A 12,072-nucleotide genomic window follows, 5' to 3' on the forward strand; every position below is an offset into this window, starting at 1 on the left:
AGTTAGTTTATAGTTTTCAATGTTTATATATTTTATTTTAAATTTGGGCTTGTAAAATTTTGTAAATATTATATATATAATTTTATTTTATTTATAGATAAAGAAATATTACTTATAATCTACTTTGTTGATATATTTTTAGTTAGTTTATAGCTTTCAATGTTTATATATTTTATTTCAAATTTGGGTTTGTAAAATTTTGTAAATATTATATATATAATTTTATTTTATTTATAGATAGAAAAATATTATAACTTTGTTAATATATTTTTAGTTAGTTTATAGTTTTCAATGTTTATATATTTTATTTCAAATTTGGGTTTGTAAAATTTTGTAAATATTATATATATAATTTTATTTTATTTATAGATAAAAAATATTATAACTTTGTTAATATATTTTTAGTTAGTTTATAGATAAAAAAATATTACTTATAATCTACTTTGTTAATATATTTTTAGTTAGTTTATAGCTTTCAATGTTTATATATTTTATTTCAAATTTGGGCTTGTAAAATTTTGTAAATATTATATATATAATTTTATTTTATTTATAGATAAACAAATATTACTTATAATCTACTTTGTTAATATATTTTTAGTTAGTTTATAGCTTTCAATGTTTATATATTTTATTTCAAATTTGGGCTTGTAAAATTTTGTAAATATTATATATATAATTTTATTTTATTTATAGATAAAAAAATATTACTTATAATCTACTTTGTTAATATATTTTTAGTTAGTTTATAGCTTTCAATGTTTATATATTTTATTTCAAATTTGGGCTTGTAAAATTTTTGTAAATATTATAGATAAAAGAAATATTACTTATAATCTACTTTGTTAATATATTTTAGCTAGTCTATAGTTTTCAATGTTTATATATTTTATTTCAAATTTGGGCTTGCAAAATTTGTAAATATTTTATTTTGTATTAAGATTCGAAGTTACAATTATATTGTTATAGTTTTCAAATTTGAAGTTAACAATGTACTTTGTAAATATTTCGTTTTGTATTCAGTTTGACTGTATCCTTTAATCTTATTAATTTAACATAATGAACGTTGATATTTCAAAAAAATATATTTTGTACTAATGTGAATTTTACCGTCTTTACGAAAATTTCTATTCATTTAACGTTTCTTAAGTTTAGCTTATCACACAGGTAGGTGAAAATATATTTGATCTCTTTTTCAAACACCGTTAAGTTGTAAAAAACTGGAAAAAAAAAAAACCGAAAGAACAGACTAAAATCGAAACCCAAAAAACCGACTTTGCGTGATTTGATTTGGTATTTAGATTTAATAAACCAACATAATTGCTTTAGATTTTTTTTAATGAAAAAATAAACCAAACCGACCTATATACACCCCTACTTCTAAGTCATCAAGAATCGTGGTTGAGTTCAAAGGCTAGTTTGTTCTTGATTTTATTTTGTTAGCTTTTCGAAGAAAGGAGCAATTTAACTTATGATAATGGAGGTTTTTTTTTTCCAAACATGAAGAACAATAATAAAGAAGAAGACAATTGAGTTAATATTTATTTTTTTCAAGTTTATTTTAACACATGGCCAATTTTTATTGGTTAGTGCTGTCTAAAAACTGCACCCACGTGTCTAACATAGGTGAAGTCACGGACTCAGCCACGTAGGCCGAAAAGTGGTAAAAAATAAGTTCGGAGAGGTGGGGGGAGGGAGGTAATAGGACCTTAGTAAAAGTTAGGTGTGTCTCAGGGATTTTGGCTTATGCATTTTCCCAAACTTTTATTCTACACAGAGGCGGACCCTCGTGGAAGGTGCGGGGGGCACGTTTTTTTTTTGTATATAGATGTGTCTATCTTGAAAGACATGTGTGTGTATATATATATATATATATATATATATATATATATATAACTAGGCACTCACATACTCGAAGTCTCGTTGGGTCACTGGTCTAGTTGCTGCGCAGTTTTTGCTCTTATGGAAAGCAATGGGAGCTCGATTTCTAGCTCCAATAGCCATCTTATTTTATTCTGAAAAGGTTCAAAAATGCCTTTAACGTATTAGAAATAGTTCAGAGATGCCCTTCTTCTACCTATTGAATTTAATTTTCCCTTTCTTCAACCTATTGGGTCAAAATTGCTCTTGACGCAATAGAAATGGTTCAGAAATGCCTCCTTCCATTGATTGGAATGGTTCAGATTTGCCCTTTCTTCTACCTGTTAGATTAAAAAAAAAATCCCTTAACATATTAGAAATGACTCAAAAATATTTCCTAATTCTAATTATATATGTCAAATTTCATTTTACTGCATTTTGATAATTATTTAGTTTTCTTTTGACTTGTATATTTTTTTTTTTGAAAAATTCTTGGTTGTTTGTCTTAATGTTTGTCTTACCTAATAGAAGTATTTGCTTAAAATAAAATATATGAACTATTATGTGAATTAATCCGAATGTATGTTGTATAAAAAAAACATTGTCGTAGTCATGAAGAAAGAAGAAATTCGTTATGTATGCCCATAAAAGATAATTATTTTGTTGAATTTTTTCTGAGTGTAAATATAGTATCACCTAACATAATATATTCAAAAATCCCAGTAGTTTTGAAAGACAAATTGTTAGATAATGGAAAAAATATGATTGAGATGCTAATAGAAGTAAAAATGAATTAAATATTTCAAATTTGAAGGCAAAAAGGAATTTTTAAAAATATTTTGATACTATAAAAACATTATATATATTAATAAAATCTATGATATAAGTAGTATTTAATAGTTGATAAATATATTTTTAGATAGAAGAAGGGTAAATTTGAATCATTTTTAATAGGTTAATGACATTTTTGATCCAATAGGTAGAAGGAGGACATTTTTGAACTATTACTATACATTAAGAACATTTTTTATCGAATAGGTAGCAGGAGGGTATTTTAAAATTATTTTTAATACGTTGAGGATATTTTTGAACCTTTTTCATATTTTATTTAAGAAAAAAGAGTAAAAATACCACTTAACTTTGATTCATTGGTTGACATTTAACCCATTTTCTCAAAAGATATCCTGACTTGGTTGAGAGCGGTAGATACACGGAGTTTCCTTGGGGTAAGTTATTTTTTTGAAGCACTGATAAAATCATACATGCGAACTATGAACATCAAAAAGCATTTATATATATCGATTACTTGGTATGCAACAAACACTTCAATTATAATTTATTGGGTCTTAGAGGGGTCGGGGCATGGGTTTAAAATGGGGAATGAGTCGTTTAAAAAAATCGAGTTAATTTGGATTGATTTGGGGATTTCCGTCCATAGAGAGGCACGAATGATAAGTATAATAACGGCAGAGGTAAGAATAACTTTATTTTAACGTAAGGGTAAAAACAATCAATAAATCAAAATTGAGGGGTATTTTTGACGTTTTTTCCTTTATTTAATTCTAAAAAGTGGTTACCCTATTGCAAATGCTTTTTTGTCCTTGTTTGATAAATGAAAATAATTTATCTATAGAATAAAATAAAAAAACCTATTAAATTGATCGAATTAATTCACAACGGTAGAGATAAGAATAACTTCAAATTCACTATTTTTTATTGTATTTCTCATACTGCGTATTGGTTCTTTTACTATAAAAAACTCTTATTTTGTATGATGATTTATCTGCTTGTTAAGCCTGTATGTTAATTTGAAAAAAAGTTACTTATTCATTGAGGTTTAAGAACTCGCACAATAATTCATTGGCGTTTATAATTTTCCTTTTGTTGAACAGTAATATTTTGCATTTTTTTTAATGTAGGTTGAAAAAAATGGATGTTAATTTTTTACTTACTGTTGTAAAATGGATGTCCACATAATATACTTTGTGGCCAAGTGAACTTCGTGGCCAAGTAACTTTGTGGCCAAGTAAACTTCGTGACCAAGTAACTTTGTGGCCTAGTAAATTTTGTGGCCAAGTAACTTTGTGGCCAAGTTATATGTATATATATCCCCTCTTGAAATATGAAATGATAAGAAGAAGTAAAAAAACAAATAATAATAATAGATGCATTTCTCTCAAGACTTTGATGTGCTTCCACTTATATGTCAAACTCTTTACTTCTTATGAGATTTCTTGCTTTTCTCTATTATGTTGTGTATATGTATGTCAAGTGGCTTGTGTAGGGCCTCTTGGGGTCTTATATGCCATGTCACGTTTAGGGTGTACTTTGGGTCGTAACAATGTCCCCCAACATCTGAATTGTCCGTTTGGACTGCCTATTCGTCTGAGGGTGAAAAATTGTACTCAATCCAATTAAGCACTCAGACCATGCAGTAGGGCCTTTCAGAAGTGAGAAGTGAATAATGAACCCCGATGGGAGACAATAGAAACAGGCATCCCATGAAGTCGACTATCTGGCTGATGCAGAGCTGAGCTAACTTCTCCGCCGAATATTACACCCGAACTAGGATAAAATGGCGGATTTGGTCAACCTATCAACCACCACCCAAATAGAGTCATAATCACTTATGGTGGTAGGCAAGCCTACAACGAAGTCCATGGTGATACGTTCCCACTTCCAAGTAGGAATGGACATCCTCTAAGACACACCTCATGGTCGTTGAAGCACACACTTGACCTGTTGGCAAGTCAAACACTTAGACACAAACTCAGAAATATCCCTCTTCATACCACACCACCAGTAATGCTGACTCAGATCGTGGTACATCTTAGCCGCTCCCAGATGGATAGAATATCGAGAATAGTGAGCCTTCTCCAGGATCAATCTAATCAACTCACCCACTTTGGGCACACAAATCCTACCTCCGATCCTCAACACCCCATCAAAATCAAGCGCAACCTCCTTGGCATCGCCCCTCGACACCTTGTCTCAAATAAGGCACAACTTCTCATCATTAAACTGTCGCTCATGGATCTGCTCCACCAAAGAAGACCGGGCCTCAATAAAAGCAATCATACCATCACTTTCCTCTGAAATGTGCAACTGGAAGAGACTGTTGGCTAACCTCTGAACATCTCTAGCTAACGGTCTCTCCTTAATACTTAGTGCATAAAGACTCACCATGCTAGGAGTCTTCCTAATCAAGGCATTGACCACCACATTGGCCTTTCCTGGATGATATAAAATGGTCACGTTCTATTCCTTCAGCAACTCAAGCCATTTGACGCTGCCTCAAGTTCAAATCCCTGAAGATGTACTAAAGACTCCGTTGATCGGTGAAGATGTCACAATGCATCTCATACAAATAGTGACGCCATAACTTAACCACAAAGACCACGACTGCCAACTCCAAATCATGAGTAGATTAGTTTTTCTCATGGGTCTTCAACTGCCTAGAAGCATAGACAATCACCTTCCCCTTCTGCATCAAGACACCACCCAAACCAACTCCTGAAGCATCACAATAAATTGTGAAGTCCATATCCTCCTCTGGTAGAGTCAACAAAGGATCTGAAGTCAATAAAGGCTTGAGATTTTTGAAATCTCTTCTCACGCTCATTAGACCACACTGAAAACCCACACTTTATCGAGTCAATCTGGTCAATGGATCTGCAATAGTAGAGAAACCTTGAACAAAAAGTCAATAATAGCCTGCCAATCCCACAAAACTCTGAATCTTAGTAGGAGAAATATGTTGCGTCTAACCTCTAACTGACTCAACCTTGGCTGGATCTACTTTAACACCCTATTTGGATACCAAGTGTCCCAAGAATGCCACAGAATTATGCCATAATTCTCACTTTGAGAACTTGATGTACAACTTCTCTTCCCTCAAACTCTGAAGTACAATCCTCAAGTGTCGAACATGGTCCCCCTCAGTCTTGGAGTATACCAAAATATCATCGGTGAAGACAGTCACAAAAGAATCTAGGTATGGTTGAAACACCCTATTCATCAACTCCATGAATGCTGCAGGGGCATTAGTCAACCCAAGGGACATTACTAGGAATTCATAATGCCTATATCGAGTCTAAAAGGCTGTCTTAGGGATATCAGATGCTCTAATCTTTAACCGATGATACCCGGACCTCAAATCAATCTTATAGAACAACGATGCTCCCTAAAGCTGATTAAATAAGTCACCAATGCGCGAAAGAGGATACTTATTCTTCACTGTTACTTTGTTCAACTGTATGTAGTCAATACACATCCTCATAGCCCCGTCATTCTTCTTCACAAACAATACAGGAGAACCCCAAGATGATGCACTTGGGCGAATAAACCCTTACTCAACGAATCTTGCAATTGATCCTTCAACTCTTTCAACTCTTTTGGAGCCATACAGTAAGGAGAAATAGAAGTTGTATTAGTGTCTGACTCCAAATCAATATCCCTATCGAGAGGAACACCTGGAATATTAGAATGGAACATCGGGAAACTCCTGAACCATGGGAACGGAATCCATAGGATGTGGTTTTATACTAGTGTCCCGAATGAAGGCTAAGTAAGACAAACACCCTCTCTCCACCAATCTTTGAGCATGAATGAAGGAGATGACCTTGCTAGGATAAGAGTCACTAACACCCTTTTACTCAACCCCTGGAACACCATGCATCACTAAGGTCACGATCTTAACATTACAGTTAATAATAGAATGATAAGGAGAAATCCAATTCATACCCAAGATAATATAAAAGTCTACCAACCCCAACATGATCAAGTCTACCCAAGTGCCATACCCCGCCAAAGAAACATAACATGATCGATACACTCAATACACCACTAAGGTCTCACCCATGGGTATAGAAACATGAATAATACATGCATGTTATCACACATCATATCAAACCCAGTAGAAAAATAGGTAGAAACATAAGAGAAAGTAGACCCTGGATCAAACAACATAGATGCAGATCGATGGCAAACTGGGACAATACCTATAATAACTGCATCCTACACCTCAACCTCGGGTCATCCCAGGAAAGCATAAAACAGGCCCTTTCTACCACCTCCAGCTTGTGGAATTTGAGAAGAAGACTTAACACTTATAAATAGAATCAGATTTTCTACAAGTGACAAGGTTCTTGCCCCGATGATTTTGCAATCCAGTTCTTTCATAAAATTATGAAGGATCACTATGCATTATTTATATTTTCACCAAGTGTATGAAAAAAAGCCTCAATTTCCCTCATTCCAAAGAATATTGGAGCAATTGACCGATGCGATTATAGACCTATAAGCTTTATGAGTTTATGAGTGAGGTTTATAAAATCATTGCCAAGTTTCTAATTGAAAGACTATGTGGAGTAGTTAACAAAAAAAGAGAGAGAAAGAAGAGAGAAAAAGAAGAAACGAATGAAAAAGAAAAAGAATGAAGAAGTTGTGGAATAAAGTTGTGAAAATACAAAAAGAAATGAGGTTTCGAACAGTCCATGGAAAGTGAATAATGGGATGACTTGTGAGCACGAATGAAAAATGATGAAGAAAAGGAAATGAAGTGTTGTTCATACCACATTTCATGAGGACTATAGCCATTGAGCCTAAATGACCATACATTTGCACTCAGCCCCATTACAAGCCTTGAAAAGACCTTTTTGATCTTGAGTGAGCTGAAACAAATGTTGGTTGGAAAATATGGGCAAACCTGTGGGTGAAATCATACATTGTGTTCCTCTTTGTGAGTGTGAGCGTTGCATTTGATTCTGAAACTTTAAATTGTTGAGTCATTGTGTGTGAATATGGAATCATTCCTTGTGTGAAGGCGTTTGATCATCTTTGTTGAGCTTGAACTTGCATTTGAAGCAAGTAATGTGAGCTTGAGATTCTTTGATAATGGAGAGTCACAACTTGAGTCTTTGAGTGCACAATTGATCTTTGCATGAGTAAGTTGAGTCTTTTTGTGTGCACTCATGATTGAGTCTTGTGTAACACTGTTTGAGACATCCTTTTTGAACTGCTGAACTTGAGTTTTACTTGAGGACAAGCAACAGTTTAAGTTGGGGGTGTTGATGAGTCCACGATTTGAACTCATTTAGGGCTTTATTTGAATAGACTTAGTGTCCTCAAATGCATATGTTGTGCCAATAACTGATGTAAATCCTTGAATTTCAGGTATTTGGATTAAGGAACAAAGCATGGACACTATTGAGCAAAATGGAACAAGGCAGCTGAAAGAACGAAGGAAAGAAGGCCTGAGGATCGCCTAACCCATTAGGTGAGTCGCCGAACGGCTAGTGTCTCGCCTAATGTTCCAGAGTGCCAAGCCCTGAAGGAGAATCTAGTCGGCGAGAGAAATGAGCAGTCGGCGAGTCACCGAACGGTTCCGCGATGTAGTGCCATATCGCCCAAAGTTACAAAACCTGAAGATGCTGAAGGCCAAAGCAAAAAGGCGATGAAATTGATCAAAGGGCGGATCACCGAGTGGATCAGCGATCCCGACTTACTGCACCGAATGGTCCTTCGTAGAACATTTTTGATAACTATAAATACGTTTTTAAATTCTTAGTTTAGGGGAGAGTTTTTAGAATCTAACATTCAGTTTGAAGTTGAGAGCTTAGAACTGAGTTTTTTGGAGACAATATTTCCTTAGCTTTGAAGATTTGAAGATTTTCATTTCTGAGAAATTGGAAGTGGGTGTTGAAGATTCTTCATCTTAGACCTTTGTATAAACTATATCAATCCTACCCAGTTGATGGAAACACAACTTGGTAACGATTTTTACCTTTTACTATGTCTAGCTAAAACCCCAATTCTTGGGGTGTGATTATGGGTTGATTTAACTGCTGGGTATTGTTAATTGATAGTTTATTTGATGTTTAAAAGTGATTTCGTTCAGTAATCATGGTTAAACTTAGTGGGTTGTAGTTGCAAATACAATCTTATCTTCATGTTTTTGGCTTGTTCGAGAGAGAGGTTTTAAAACCAAAATTACTGAATCGATGGTCTGTGGGTATTGGGTTGTCATGGGTTCAGCTCAAGGGAGTGAATCCTAAACCCTTTTCCACACATTCAGCTCGAGAGAGTGAATGGACTAAAGCGAATGTTGTGCTTCATTGCTGCTTATTGGTGTTCGAGAAAAACCAATTTGATTCGGGGTAAATTGTTCGAGAGAAAGTTTACCCACTAAAGTCTAGCTTATTCCCTGATTTGCAGCTGTTTACTATTAATTGCAATTACCCGGTTGTTTACCTTGGCCCATAATCCAATCACATCCCAAGAATTTCGTCTCCATATTCGTATTTTCGTGTTGTTTGCTATTTTAGTTGATAATACAAACAAACCCTCTTGATATTTGACACTTGTGTCATCTATAATTTAAACCATGCTTTTATTCGTAAATGTTTTTAGCTATGATTGACTAGACCATATTCTTACTTGCCTATTGATTCTCAATTACGAACCACTCCCTTGGGACTTGACCCCAACTCACTTAGTTGGGTTATATTACTAATGATCGTTGACACTTAGTATTGGATGAAGTGTCCTGATACGTGAAATCAATAACAATTCAATTAAAAAAAAAATAACGAAAAGTATTTTAAAAAAATATAAAAGACATAAAAAATGTCTTTTATTTTTTAAATGTTATTTCAGTTAAAACTGACATATTTTTGTGGTGAAAAGTAGTAGAGTTATATTGAGAGTAGATAACTTCTCAATTTAAAAAAATTAAAATAGATTAATAAAAAGTACTTAAAAAAATAATACTAAAAGACGTAAAAAAATATGTCTTTTATTTTTAAAAAATTTATTTAACTTTGAATTTTATTTTTTAAATTATTTTAAGAAATTGTATTTCAAAATTTAAATTTAAATTATAAAAAGTAACGATTTTTAATTTTAGGTTGTTACTCTTTTTTTTTAGGTTAATTTCTGACACAGATTTAAAAGATTTTCAATTTTGCTTTGAATCGTGAAAATATTGGATTTTTGTGGAGATGACATGTGACACTTTTTACCTCTCCTATTATCACATATATATATATATATATATATATAAGAGAACCCTAGGCCCGCCTATGTGGCGCCACCACAAATCAGGATTCCTTTTTTTTAATTTATATATTTACAAAACTAGTCTTCCCCTTTCATGAAAAGTTGCGACTTTAAGAGAAAATACATAATTATCCCATCAAACTTATACCCTTTTTTGAAGTAGACACCTTAAGTTTGCGGGGGTCCTATTACCCCACGAAACTATTTTTAACCATGATAAATACATCTTTTTAACCCATTTTCAGAGCATGTGCGATCTCAAGTTTGAGAGGCGCGTGAATGAGTCAAAATTAACCCCTAAACCAGTGTTTTAGTGCCATGTGGCATCACTAATTAAAAATTTCTTTTCTTTATTAAATAGACCACTTCCCATCTTACACAAACCTCAATTGATGGCCATTGAAGAGCTCTCTATGTGCAGCCAAAGAAAAAATTATCTTCCGTCAATCCAATAATTCGATCTATAAACCTCCGTCAGATACCATATGAACTTCTGGAGTTTGGTGAGTTCTCAAAAGGTTTCTTATCTATATCAACCAAAAAACTCTGTTTACAAATTTACTGCTTCTTCCTCTAAGTACCCAACAATCCGATTAGCTAACTTTAGGAACGCCAAATAGGAATGAGTTGAAAAATACACCTTGGACTGCAAAGACTAATGCACGTTCGTACCATTTAGAGTTCCATAAACTGATAGATCGATGAAGGTCATGATATGCCAGTATGAAGTTCTCCAATGATGAAGCTTCTTCTATCAACTACTGTTAAAGTTCTATGAACATCTGCAATGTAATTTCTAAACTTTTTCCAGTGATCGAGAATGTTATCTTCGTCATGATTTATGTATAATATGTTAAAGATAAAAAAGGGAATCTGTCAATAATTGAGTGGGTTTGGATTTTACCCAACCCTTTATTAAGGGACCAAGAAAAAATAAAGTTACATTATTTTATTTGGGGGGTGAGACACACTCGCTGACAATGAGACTGCAAGTGCTGTTAAAATGGTGTATTTATTGTGGTTGGAAATAATTTCGTAGGGTAATAGGACTTTCACAAACTTAAGGTGTCTACTTCAAAAAAGGTATAAGTTCGATGGGGTAATTATGTATTTTCTCCGACTTTAATGAAAAGTTGCGACTTATATGAAAAGTTACGACTTTTATGAAAACATATATATATATATATATAAGAGAACCCTAGGCCCACCTTGGTGCCACCACAAACCAGGATTCCTTTTTTAATTTATATATTTACAAAACTAGCCTTCCCCTTTCATGAAAAGTTGCGACTTTAATGAAGAGTTGCGACTTTTATGAAAAGTTGTAACTTCTATGAAGACTTGCGACTTTTATGAAAAATTGTGTCTTTTATGAAAGGTTATGACCTTTCCGAAGGGTTGTAACTTTTCCAAAGAGTTATGACCTCTCCGATAAGGCACAATAAACATTTGTTCACACTACCCTTTGTTGTCTAGCTATAAATAGAGGGATTTTCTCTAATTTTAAAACAACAAAAATTCTGAACTTCTTCTATACAATTAAATATTCCTGTACAATTTTTTCCTTTCTGTTTCATCCTATTGTTACAAATCCTGGAATGTTTTTTTAAAGTCATTAATTTATGTTTATGTTATTAATTGTTGTTTTTGAGTACATGTTTTAAACTTTGTTGTTTATGTTTCTGCAAATTATTGTCTAAGTATTTGTTAGTACAGATTAAACAACACACGTTAATTGAGTATTCACGGAAGTTTTCTCTACTGAAATTGTTGAAGGTACAGTAAAAAAATTCCTTAAAGATCTATACTATTATTTCTTGAAGACAAAATTCAAATTTAGTATGCCATTGTAAGGACAGAAAGACCTTAAAAACTTTATCGCACCTTGATGTGCGAAGTGAACCAGGAAGAGAAGTGACATGGGTTCAAGGATGTGCCGGATGACCTATAGAGGAATATGACTAGACGGGAGCCTCTTTTAATCCCAAAGACATAGATAACTACACAATAAATTAATTGCTCATATTCAATATGAAGTATGGACAGATTCTCAAGTTTACTACAAGTTGTAAATTTTTTCTTGAAGTAATAGATGTGTTTCTCGACACTGTGATTGGAATAGAGGAGTAGTTTCAAATTGAACTTCATCACTTT

The sequence above is a fragment of the Solanum verrucosum genome, unplaced genomic scaffold (assembly GCF_900185275.1).
Source record: "Solanum verrucosum unplaced genomic scaffold, falcon-dt-bn FXZP01000181.1, whole genome shotgun sequence".
In the NCBI taxonomy this organism is placed as follows: Eukaryota; Viridiplantae; Streptophyta; class Magnoliopsida; order Solanales; family Solanaceae; genus Solanum; species Solanum verrucosum.